Source organism: Theobroma umbraticum, unplaced genomic scaffold, assembly GCF_002168275.2.
Source record: "Theobroma umbraticum cultivar Fairchild unplaced genomic scaffold, ASM216827v3 scaffold_67.0, whole genome shotgun sequence".
NCBI classification, from domain to species: domain Eukaryota; kingdom Viridiplantae; phylum Streptophyta; class Magnoliopsida; order Malvales; family Malvaceae; genus Theobroma; species Theobroma umbraticum.
The window spans coordinates 511,767-522,177 of record NW_018397262.1 but is presented as its reverse complement, the minus strand read 5'-3'; the positions used below and the strand labels follow the sequence as shown (position 1 = coordinate 522,177).

At 34.1% G+C, this 10,411-nt stretch overlaps 1 pseudogene; it reads right to left on the bottom strand.

Annotated features, from left to right (window-relative positions):
- Positions 1-1,661: 1,661 nt before the first annotated feature.
- On the bottom strand, positions 1,662-8,424 carry LOC110419863 (SNF2 domain-containing protein CLASSY 3-like; annotated as a pseudogene).
- Positions 8,425-10,411: the final 1,987 nt, after the last annotated feature.

Here is a 10,411-nt window from a genome sequence, read left to right as displayed (position 1 = left end):
TTTGAAACCGTTGGAGATCCAACTTCAGTGTAACCCGAAAAGCACTTAAAAAATGTTTATTTAATATATTAATTTAAATCTTCACATATTAATAATTTGAAAATAAATTTTTTTTAAAAATAAATCAACTCCATTTAAATAAGTTTCATGCTGGTCTTAAGATTTAAACATAACTCCAGTTGGGTCAATTAATTTGAGAATTAAAAAAATGTTTCAAAAAAAAATAAAAAAATTAAATTACGAATTTAATAAATCTTGTCGTTCAAAAAATCATTCCCAATGCAGCTTGCTAGAAAGCAAACGGATCAATTTGAACTTTTTCTTTGAACATGAAACACATTGAAGGTTCATATGTGGGCTCAAAACACAGAGCAAGGGAGCTCAAGGCAAGGGTAGGTTTCTAGTCTGAAAGATTGTAGCTCTATAATCTTCATCCATGGCACTTTCTGCACTGTCTGGAAACTTAGAATTCAAGGAAAAAGAAAACCTGAGAATTCACAACAAATTCATCCTTAATGCAAAAGGAACATAATCATATTCTGCTGCATCTTTTCCTTTTTTTTGGCTTGGTCAATAATTTGAAGTTTTATCAGTTTTTGAAACAGATACATGTGCTGGTCAGAATCCCAGGTGCCAGAAGTCATGCAGTTTTAACACTGCTTACATATCACCTCAAACAAAATGACCATAATAAGCCCTCAAGGGACACAGCCAAGAAACGCCCTGCATAACCGCACCCTGTAAAACATAAAGCCGATACATAGCCGACCACAAAACAGAAACGGAATCACAATAACGAGACAAAACGCAAGAGGACATTCATCCTTAAATGTCATCAGCAGCAAACGGATGTCATACCCCACACATTGCCACTGATAAATTTATTGAACTAACTAAGGCACTTTAACAGAACAAAACAAACTGATGAATTCCCTTTTAGCAAACGGAATAAGGCCAACACATTAAAAATCCAGAAAATTTGGAATGTTGTTAGTTCAAGATCCCTTATCTCAGGCCTTGGGTGCAAGCAAGCCCTGCCTTGAGTTTTTGAATTCTGGCAACATCAGTTTTGAAAAACTTTGCCAAGATCTCATCATCAATGCCTGTTGCCAACACAGTAGGAGGCGGAAATTGCAATAGCAAAGTCTTTCTCATCACAGTTGAGTTGATAGTGAACTAATCCCTTAGGAAACAGAAACATGTCTCAAAAAATTAAAATAATAATTTCAGACCACGTATCATGCTTACCACCTCGAAGGCATTATGGCGCAAACTCAATTGAGGTTAACAGAGTACCAAAACTAAATATTGAAATAAATAATGCAGATATGGTCTGGCATTCCTTGTTCTCTATATTGGTTATGTTCCTCATTTGTTGTCTAAAGAAAATATAAGTTCACAAGATGGAAAGCACAAAAGATGATCATAAATGATTAGTTGGGCAGAAAAAGGAAAAGCAAAGCATTAGCATACAAGATGTGCATAAGATATATGAAGTATAGGAAATCTTAAAGATTAAAAACCCAGACCAACTACTATTTGTGCATACCAGTAAAGATTCCAATTCTACATTGATTCATCATTATTGAATTCTGATCAGCATACACATTTAGTAAAAGACTCCATGCAGCTTTAACCCCTGTAGACTGTATAAACAAAAAGCAAACAATATCAGCTACTCAAGTTAGGATTCCTTCAGTGCCTTCTATAATGAAATATCTACAGGTATACATCATTGCTACAAATCCCCAAAATTTACAACCAAGTCAAGATCTTTGGGCTGGTTTATTATCTTTTCAAACATAGACTTGAGTTTCTCATGCTGAAACATCTCTTCCAAAATTTTCATCCTTAAACATATAGATTTCTTTCTTGAGATCATATCAAACCTTGTAGAAGAAGAGAAAACTAGCTCAAGATACGCAGTTTCCCCAGCTTGTCGATAGCATTTCACTCTTCCATTGTCCCAGATGAGATAAGGTGGTAGTGTAGACATCTTCTTCTGCCCCAGCCTATAAGCAAGGGATTGCTTGTCTTTTCACAGATGGTTCCATGTTACATCCAGCAAAAACACCCCTTGATCCCTCCCAACAAGATTTATACCTTCAGAAAGCCTTTGGTCGAAGCAAGCAATCCCTTGCTTGCTAATTGGATCATTAAAAACATTGATTGAGGATTGACGCTGCTTTTTATATAACATTTCCATGCATGTACAGTATCTCCTCCTTCCTTCATTTAAAAAAATCTTAAGCTGATTCCATTATAGTTTAGGTGTGTCAAGATATTGACTGAAAAGGATGACCTCTCTATCCAGAGCTTCACTAAACTTAAACAGTTCCTTGGAGATTTTTTGTTTTAATCTTTATCGGCTTTCAGTCTTATTTTTCTAATCATCATGCGAGCAATGGAGCTAAACTTTCACTAACATCCTTTGATCTGATAACTGCTTGCAACAAAGAGGGATGGATGGAGATCAAGGACACACTAAATCTAAGAAAAGAGCATTCTTTGTTTCTTAAGACGCCAAGAATATTTTCTGAAGATCAGATGGTGTAAAACCACAAGAAATGCCATAACACGGAAGGGTCTAGTTGTAAAGCATTGTCATCTTTCTGACCACTGCACAATGAGTTATTACAGCTCTAAGCTCATTCAGTTTCCCCTTCATCTCTATCAGCAACTTTGCCATGGAAGCAAGTCGAACGCCATTCTCTTTTGCCTTCATTTCTTTTGAAACGGTATTTTTACCAACCCTTTCTTGGTTTCTTGACTGGATTCCTTCAGCAATTTTCGGTCTCACTAACGGAGTGTGTTGAAGAGCTCATCAAAATTATTCTGGAAAGGAGTTCCAGAGAGAATGATCCGGCGTTCTGTTTTAATCATTGATAAAGCCTTCCACATGAGAGTTCCATCATTCCTAGGGTGTGTGGCCTTCATCAAGAACAAAGAGACCAGGAGCTAAAGAAGGATTCTACTGACATGCTTATTTACAGCTGTACATTTTCTTTTCCCTTATTCTCTCTCCGCAGTTGGCTCAAAGAGTCGATAACTAACCCCCAAAATGCTCCATCAGATTTCCAGGAAAGCAATTTCACCAAGCGAGGGCAAGAGTCCATCTGGGACTTCTGTTTAAATTTTTCATAAAGACCAATACCCTTTCCTTTTCCTTGCAGTAAAGATCCACTGTTCAGATTGTGAAGGGAATATCAACTTCTCACTTCCTAAACTCTGCTGCCCATGTGAGTAGCATACTTCGAGAGCAACAATCACTGGGCCTGCACCTGGATATTCTTTTATATGTGTATAAGAACACTATGGTTAGGAGAGTTTTCCCTGTCCAGGAGCATGAGATATATGCATCCACCAACCATTGGACGAGTTTTTTTGACTTATCTCGATATATTTCTTCCGCTATATTATTCAATAAATTCAAAACCTTCACGCTGATGCGGGTACAGTTGACTTTTACATTCGGAATGATTTTCCACACTGTGCCTTGGATATCTGCCAGGGATCATCAACCAGGCATATCAAGTCAGAGTCGTAATATTGAAGGCCATCAAATATAGCAGGTCCACCATGCAAAGTCTTGCCTTCAAATTTTCCCATAAGAATCTGTCATCTGCAACAAGCATAACCAAGTTATGAAGATAAATTATTGATGTTAGTAAGAGTATTTACTCAAGTGTTTGCCAAAAAAACATATTAGTTGACTTGCAAATATCCATATCAATAGTTTTTGAGCCATTTAGCTTGTCTACCATCATAATTTTCATTGGAATTTGTAGAAATCTATATCCACGAAGTTTTATGGGGTGGGCTTTAAATTCCTGCTATTCGTAGCACAGACATTACCTAATATACTTCAAAAACAAAAATGCCAATTAAACAACACAGCTTCTGGCAGATTTGTGTTTCAACTTTGAATGAGCAACACAAAAGTATGAGGAAAGCGAGCCAAAAATACTATGTATATCCAGCCACAAAAATGAATTTCAACAAATTTCAACATAGATTATTGTAAATATTAAGAATAGAGGATCGTACACAACTTACAAAAGGTGGTACAATATATTTGATCTCCAGTTGTACAAAAGAGCAAAATTTGCATTTCAATCCAATTTCTTCATCAAGGATAAGATGATGATGCCCCTGACGGCATAGGGTTGCTGTGTCATGTTTAACCTCAGAAACATCAGCATCTTCTTTTCCCACCTGTTCACCAACACGGACAATATAAGTTTCAGTTCAAATATACAAAAGTAGAATGCAGACAAGTTGAGATAAAGTTTCACAGGAAAAATAACTTAGATGCATGCTTTCACTTCTCCCTCCCTCTTCTGCATATTAATATCTCAAATCATCAGCCTATATGACATTGAAAGTAGTAATGTAAGGGCAAACAAACTCTGACCGGTAAAGCAAAATCCAACCAGTAACAGTGTAGCACACAGGTAACCATCTCTACTAAACTTTTCAGAAGGCTTCAAAAGCCATTCACTGCGAATTTAATCTTCAACGAGGGCAGATGTATAAACATATAGCTATTTTTCTACTAAGAAGATTAACTGCGCCTAGTAGATCTTAGAAATGACAGACAGTCCTTTCTAAACAAATCAAGATCTACAACCTCAAAAGCCAAGGCCTTTATTTTAGTCTATAGCATTTCTAGGAAGATGTTTATCTGACTGTGTGTCCATTGTGTGTGTGTATAAATTCATGGAAACATACATCCATGCAAGAAGGAAACAATGGAGTTGTGCTTTCCGTATATGTTTTGCATTTGTGCATACAAAGAGCTTCACATATACAAAGCATCAAATAAGGACTAGATTTTGTGAACTTTGACATGAAAGAATAATTAAATAAAAACTAGGGTTAGAAACCCATAAAGATGCAAATATTGTATTAGCAGATCATTCGACTTTCTATTTTGGAATGAATTATATTAGACTTCTACCAAGAATCTCATGACTTTCTTGGAAATTATATGGGCTGGCAAGCTGACAGCCTGACACAACATTTCTCTGATACTTTGATGGTGCTATTAGGTACACATATAAGAAACTAAAGCATTGAACATTTATAAGAGTGGAAGGCACCACAAGATATAAACCACCAAACAACAACTATACGCACATTGTATTATATGTTTCTAACCTGTATGCTTCAAAGCAACACAGAGTGATTCTCAGCCCAAATTTTTAAAAAAGAAGAAAGATTAAATCCCTTAGGTTCAAGTCCTAGAAAAAGGCTCACATCCTCTTAGTACACATATAAGATGGTGCTATTTGGTACGCATATAAGAAACTAAAGCATTGAACAGCTTTACAAACCACCAAAGAACAAGTATATGCACATTGCATTATAAGTTTCTAACCTGTATGCTTCAAAGCAACACAGAGTGATTCATAATCCAAATTTTTAAATAAGCATTAGGTTCAAGTCCTAGACAAAGACTCACATCCTCTTAGGTAGACATATAAGATGGTGCTCTTAGGTACACATATAAGAAACTAAAGCATTGAACAACTTTAAGAGTGAAAAACACCATAAGATCTAAACCACCCAAGAACAAGTATATGTACATTGCATTATGAGTTTGTAACCTGTGTGCTTCAAAGCAACACAGAAGGATTCATATAACCTGTGTGCTTCAAAGCAACACAGAAGGATTCATACTCCAAATTTTTAAATAAGAAGAGAGTTTGAATCCCTTAGGTTCAATTCCTACAAAAAGGCTCACATCCTCTTTTTTTTTTTTTCTATTTTTGGCTAATAAAAAAAGGGGGCCCCCATCTTACAGAAAGCACATAGACAGTGACTTTAAAGAAAACTCACTGCCCTTGCAAGATTTCAGTAATTGACAATTAGAAACCAATGTTCTTATAGACGCAAGATGCACAGTGCTAGGCCATTATATCGCCTGAAGCACAAGGTGCAAGAAAAAAGCACTTGCCCCAGCAAAGCGCTTTTTTCTGAGAGATAATTATTGGAGTACATACAAGACAAAAAAAATCCTATCGTATCAAATCTACGAAGCTTAAAACATAAGGATTTTGTTAATAAACATTCAAGAGTTTACTCAACTATATCGCCTAACATGTTCCAAAGATCAAACATTATCATAACTAATATCATAAACAAAGGTCCAAGTTTCTACACTTTCATCTTCTATAAAAGTTTTGTGCAAATATATTATTTACTTTTTTTATTCTTGTAAACAGAACTGAAATTGTCCCTTTTTATTATTAAAAGAATAGTTAACAAAAGAAATTAAAAACTAAAAGAACCGAAGGGAGACTTAAACTCAAGCATGCTTTTTTGTGTAGATGTACAAACATATATTTATTTTTCTACTGACAACATTAACTGTGCCTAGAAGATGTTATTAATAACAAAGATGTTTTGCATCTTATTTCTAAAAGCGAATTAATGGAGTACATACAAGACAAAGAAAATCCTTATGTATTATATCTATGAAGCTTAAAGCATAAGGATTTTGTTAACAAACATTCAAGAGTTTACTCCACTATATAGCCTAATATGTTCCAAAGATCAAACATTATCATAACTAACATCATAAACAAAGGTCCAAGTTTCTTCACTTCCATCTTCGAAAAAAGTTGTGCAAATATATTATTTACTTTTTTATTCCTGTCAACAGAGCTGAAATTGTCCTTTTTTATTGCTAAAAGAATAGCTAACAAAAGAAATTAAAAACTAAAAGAACCAAAGAAACACTTAAAGTCAAGCATGCTTGTATAAACATATAGTTATTTTTCTACTAATAAGATTAACTGTGCCTAGAAGATCTTAGAAATAAAAAAGAAGCTTTGCATCTTATTTCTAAAAGATAATTAATGGAGTACAGAGGTAACAAAGAAAATCCTTATGTATTATATCTAAGAAGCTTAAAACGTAAGGATTTTGTTAATAAAGATTCAAGAGTTTACTTAATAAAGATTCAAGAGTTTACTCCAGTATATTGCCTGATACGTTCCAAAGATCAAGCATTATCATAACTAATATAAAAAACAAAGGTCCAAGTTTCTTCACTTCCATCTTCAATAAAAGTTGTGCAAATATGTTACTTAATTTTTTTATTCTGGTAAACAGAGTTGAAATTGTCCTTTTTTATTATTAAAAGAATAGCTAACAAAAGAAATTAAAAACTAAAAGAACCAAAGAGACACTTAAAGTCAAGCATGCTTTTTGTGAACGTGCCTGGTCCAAAAGGTGAGCACCTGATTAATGGCATCTCACCCGGAGGGGTGAAAGCATGATTCACTTTGATTTCACTACACCCTTGGCGCCTAGGCTTAGAAGCACAGTAAAAATTGCCATACTAAGAAAGCAACAATAATGAAATGCAAATGCAACAATGTTAAAAACATAATGCAAGAAATTCACCATGATACTTAAAAACATTCCAATCTTAAGTTACACCCATATATACGTATCATACACATAAAAAGCAATAAAATCAAATTATATAGAAATATGTGTCTGCTTGTTTTGAATGCCAACAACATACCATGGGAGCATCAGTAGAACCAATCGCAGAAGACGCTAGACAAAACTGGAACTCAGCCCAAAGTGCATCCATTTCTTCCTCAGATTCGGTTTTCTCCGGAGGAATCGTCTCCTCAACTCCAAAAGTGAACTTTAGAGGCAAAGGGTCGGAACTGGTTTCTTGTTGGAATGGCTCCTCCAATGTAGAACCTGAGTCGTCTTCTCCCAAAATAGAATCCGTAAGAATCTTAAGAAGGTCAACTCTTTTGGCGGAGCTGGCCCTTCCCTTTCTACACCTAGACTTGGTTCTGGTTACATCTTCATTAACTCCAGAATCATCTGAATCAACCAAAACAGGTTTGATTCTCTTCCGTCCCACAGGAGTCCCCTGGCTGTTATAAATTTGACGACTTTCCACTCCATTCTTCTCAGAGACGAACTCAACCTCTCCACGCCTTCGTTTCACACGGCTGGCTGTCTCACAACCCACAGTTTCTTCGTCTGACTCGTCCCCCTCCCCATAATCCAAGTCATCCGAATCATCATTATCCTCACCACTAGCAAGCCCATCAGAACCGTCCACCGAAACAATAACGTCATCGTCATCACTACTACTCTCAAGATGAACAAGATCAGCCTCTTCGTCTTGTTGACCTTGTTGGCGGCACTCTTCCACTTCATCGTCTGAATCTTCTATCAAAATCTGCCCTTCATCGGTTTCCTTTTGAGAAGCCACAGATATGGTCTCCCTGATACTGCGGCTGGAACCCTCACCCGTTGCCATATTCTTCTCCTCCTTCCTCTTCTTGTACTCCCTATACAACTTGGCATCCTCTCTACTTCTCGTTCTTGAAGCAATCGGCATCGACCGATTCAACATTGTATGCAGATTAAATTAAAATTAAAAAAAAAAAGGGTTGTCGAGTTTCAGACTTTCAGGCTCAAGCAAAAAAGGAGGGAAAGAGAGAGCTAAGAGAGGGAGAGGAAGACAAGAAGGCGCAAGCAGTGCATGAGGAAGAGAACAAAACCGAACTGTCAATGCGCCGTCGTATATAGGTCAAATTTCAAAAGCAAGTGAGTTGAAGCTTTAAATTCCCCAACTGCCCCTCTTTCTCTTAACTATTTACTTAGGAACCTGGCACTAGTGATATCTTTTGGGATTTGGTATGTCAGTACATAATAAACTTAAAAGGTAAATGATTTTATTTTTTGTAACATTTAAAAAGGTGTGTAAATTATTTGAAAAATCTAGCAGTAGTAATTTTCCATAGGATTCCTTACGTTAGCATATGATTTTTTTCACATAATATTTTTAAAAAATTTTAATTATTTAAAAAATTTATAAATAAATTTTTTTATATTTTATTTTCAATTAAATAAAAATGTATAATTAATTATTCATTTATTAATTAAAATATTATTTTATGATATAATAATATAATTAAGTGAATATAAAACAATAAATAATGATTTAATTAATTTTTAATTTAATTAAATATAGTGAAATAATAATAATTTATTTAAAATTTTAAAAATAATTTAAAATTTTTTAAAGATATTTTTTTTATTCTACCAATACTATTTTTAATATAAAAAAAAGAATTGATGTAAATAGTCTGACACTTTGATATATCAAAGTAGGGCAATGAGTACAGGCAGTAGTTGTAATTAATTGCGTGGCATTTGATGTAAATAACATTAGCTGACAGGGTCAAATACGCAACCCAACGTTCAAAGGAAGTAGACCAATAAATAAGCTCCTTTGGTGTTTGGCATGGCTGGCAGTTTTACGTAACCAGGTTGCCCTTTTAGGTATTAAAGGTCTGACCTAGGACGCAGGACCAAGAAAGTCATTGACTCGGTCCGTAAGAAACGCAAGAAGGGGATTTTTTTGCCTATTCACGCTTTTGCTTCTTTGCTTCACTGTCAAGATTATTGAAGTAAGCTACTAAACAGGGCCATGTAACCCTATTTCAGTGGGCATGAAGCTGTATTGACCAATGATAGGAAAAATAAATAAAATATATTAATATTTTTAAATTTTAATTATAATTTTATGTAAGTCGATTAATTTTAATACAGATAATTCATAGATAATCGTAAAATGTTTAAATTTTTTTATTTTTTTAAAAAAATTTTATTATGTTAATATAAATAAGGTTTAGATGAAATTTAAAGAATTGGTAAAATGAATTTTAAAACAAGTTTTTTAATAGATATTATTTTAAGACTTATTTCGCTCTTATCACTCGATATGTTTTGGATCATATATCTGGTGCACGATTTGACAATAAATATGGTCAATATTATTCACCTCGGATCACTGCATGGAACCAAGAAAAAATTGATAGATGGTTGACTCGTATCAAAGATTTTAAAAATCTAAAAAATATTCAAGTGATATAATTAATTTTTTTTTCAATAAAAATTTATATAATTTGGTGTAAATATGCTCTAATTTTGAGAAATATATATATTGATTGAATCTATAGGCATATATCATCACACCAACTATGGACATGAAGTCAGAGGGAAAGTTGTCATTTGATGCTCATTTATCCTCTCAAATCAAAGTATGTATTTATAACTTTAATTTGCATAGTTATAATTGTCATTTACTATAGTTAAAATTTTGTATCTCATTTTTGTAGGATATATGTAAATGTGTTGATAACAAAAAAGAATTAAAAAGTGAAATTAAGAGTTTGAAGTATGAAATTGAAATGTTAAAGGGATTGTTTGAGTATAATAAAAATAATCAAAAGCTGAAAGAAAAACAGAAGCAACAAGAGTATGAGAGTTCGAAGTGTGAAATTTGAAAGTTGAAGGAATTATTGAAGTATGATAAAAAATAGTCAAAAGTTGAAAGAAAAAGAGAAACAATGGGAGTATGAGA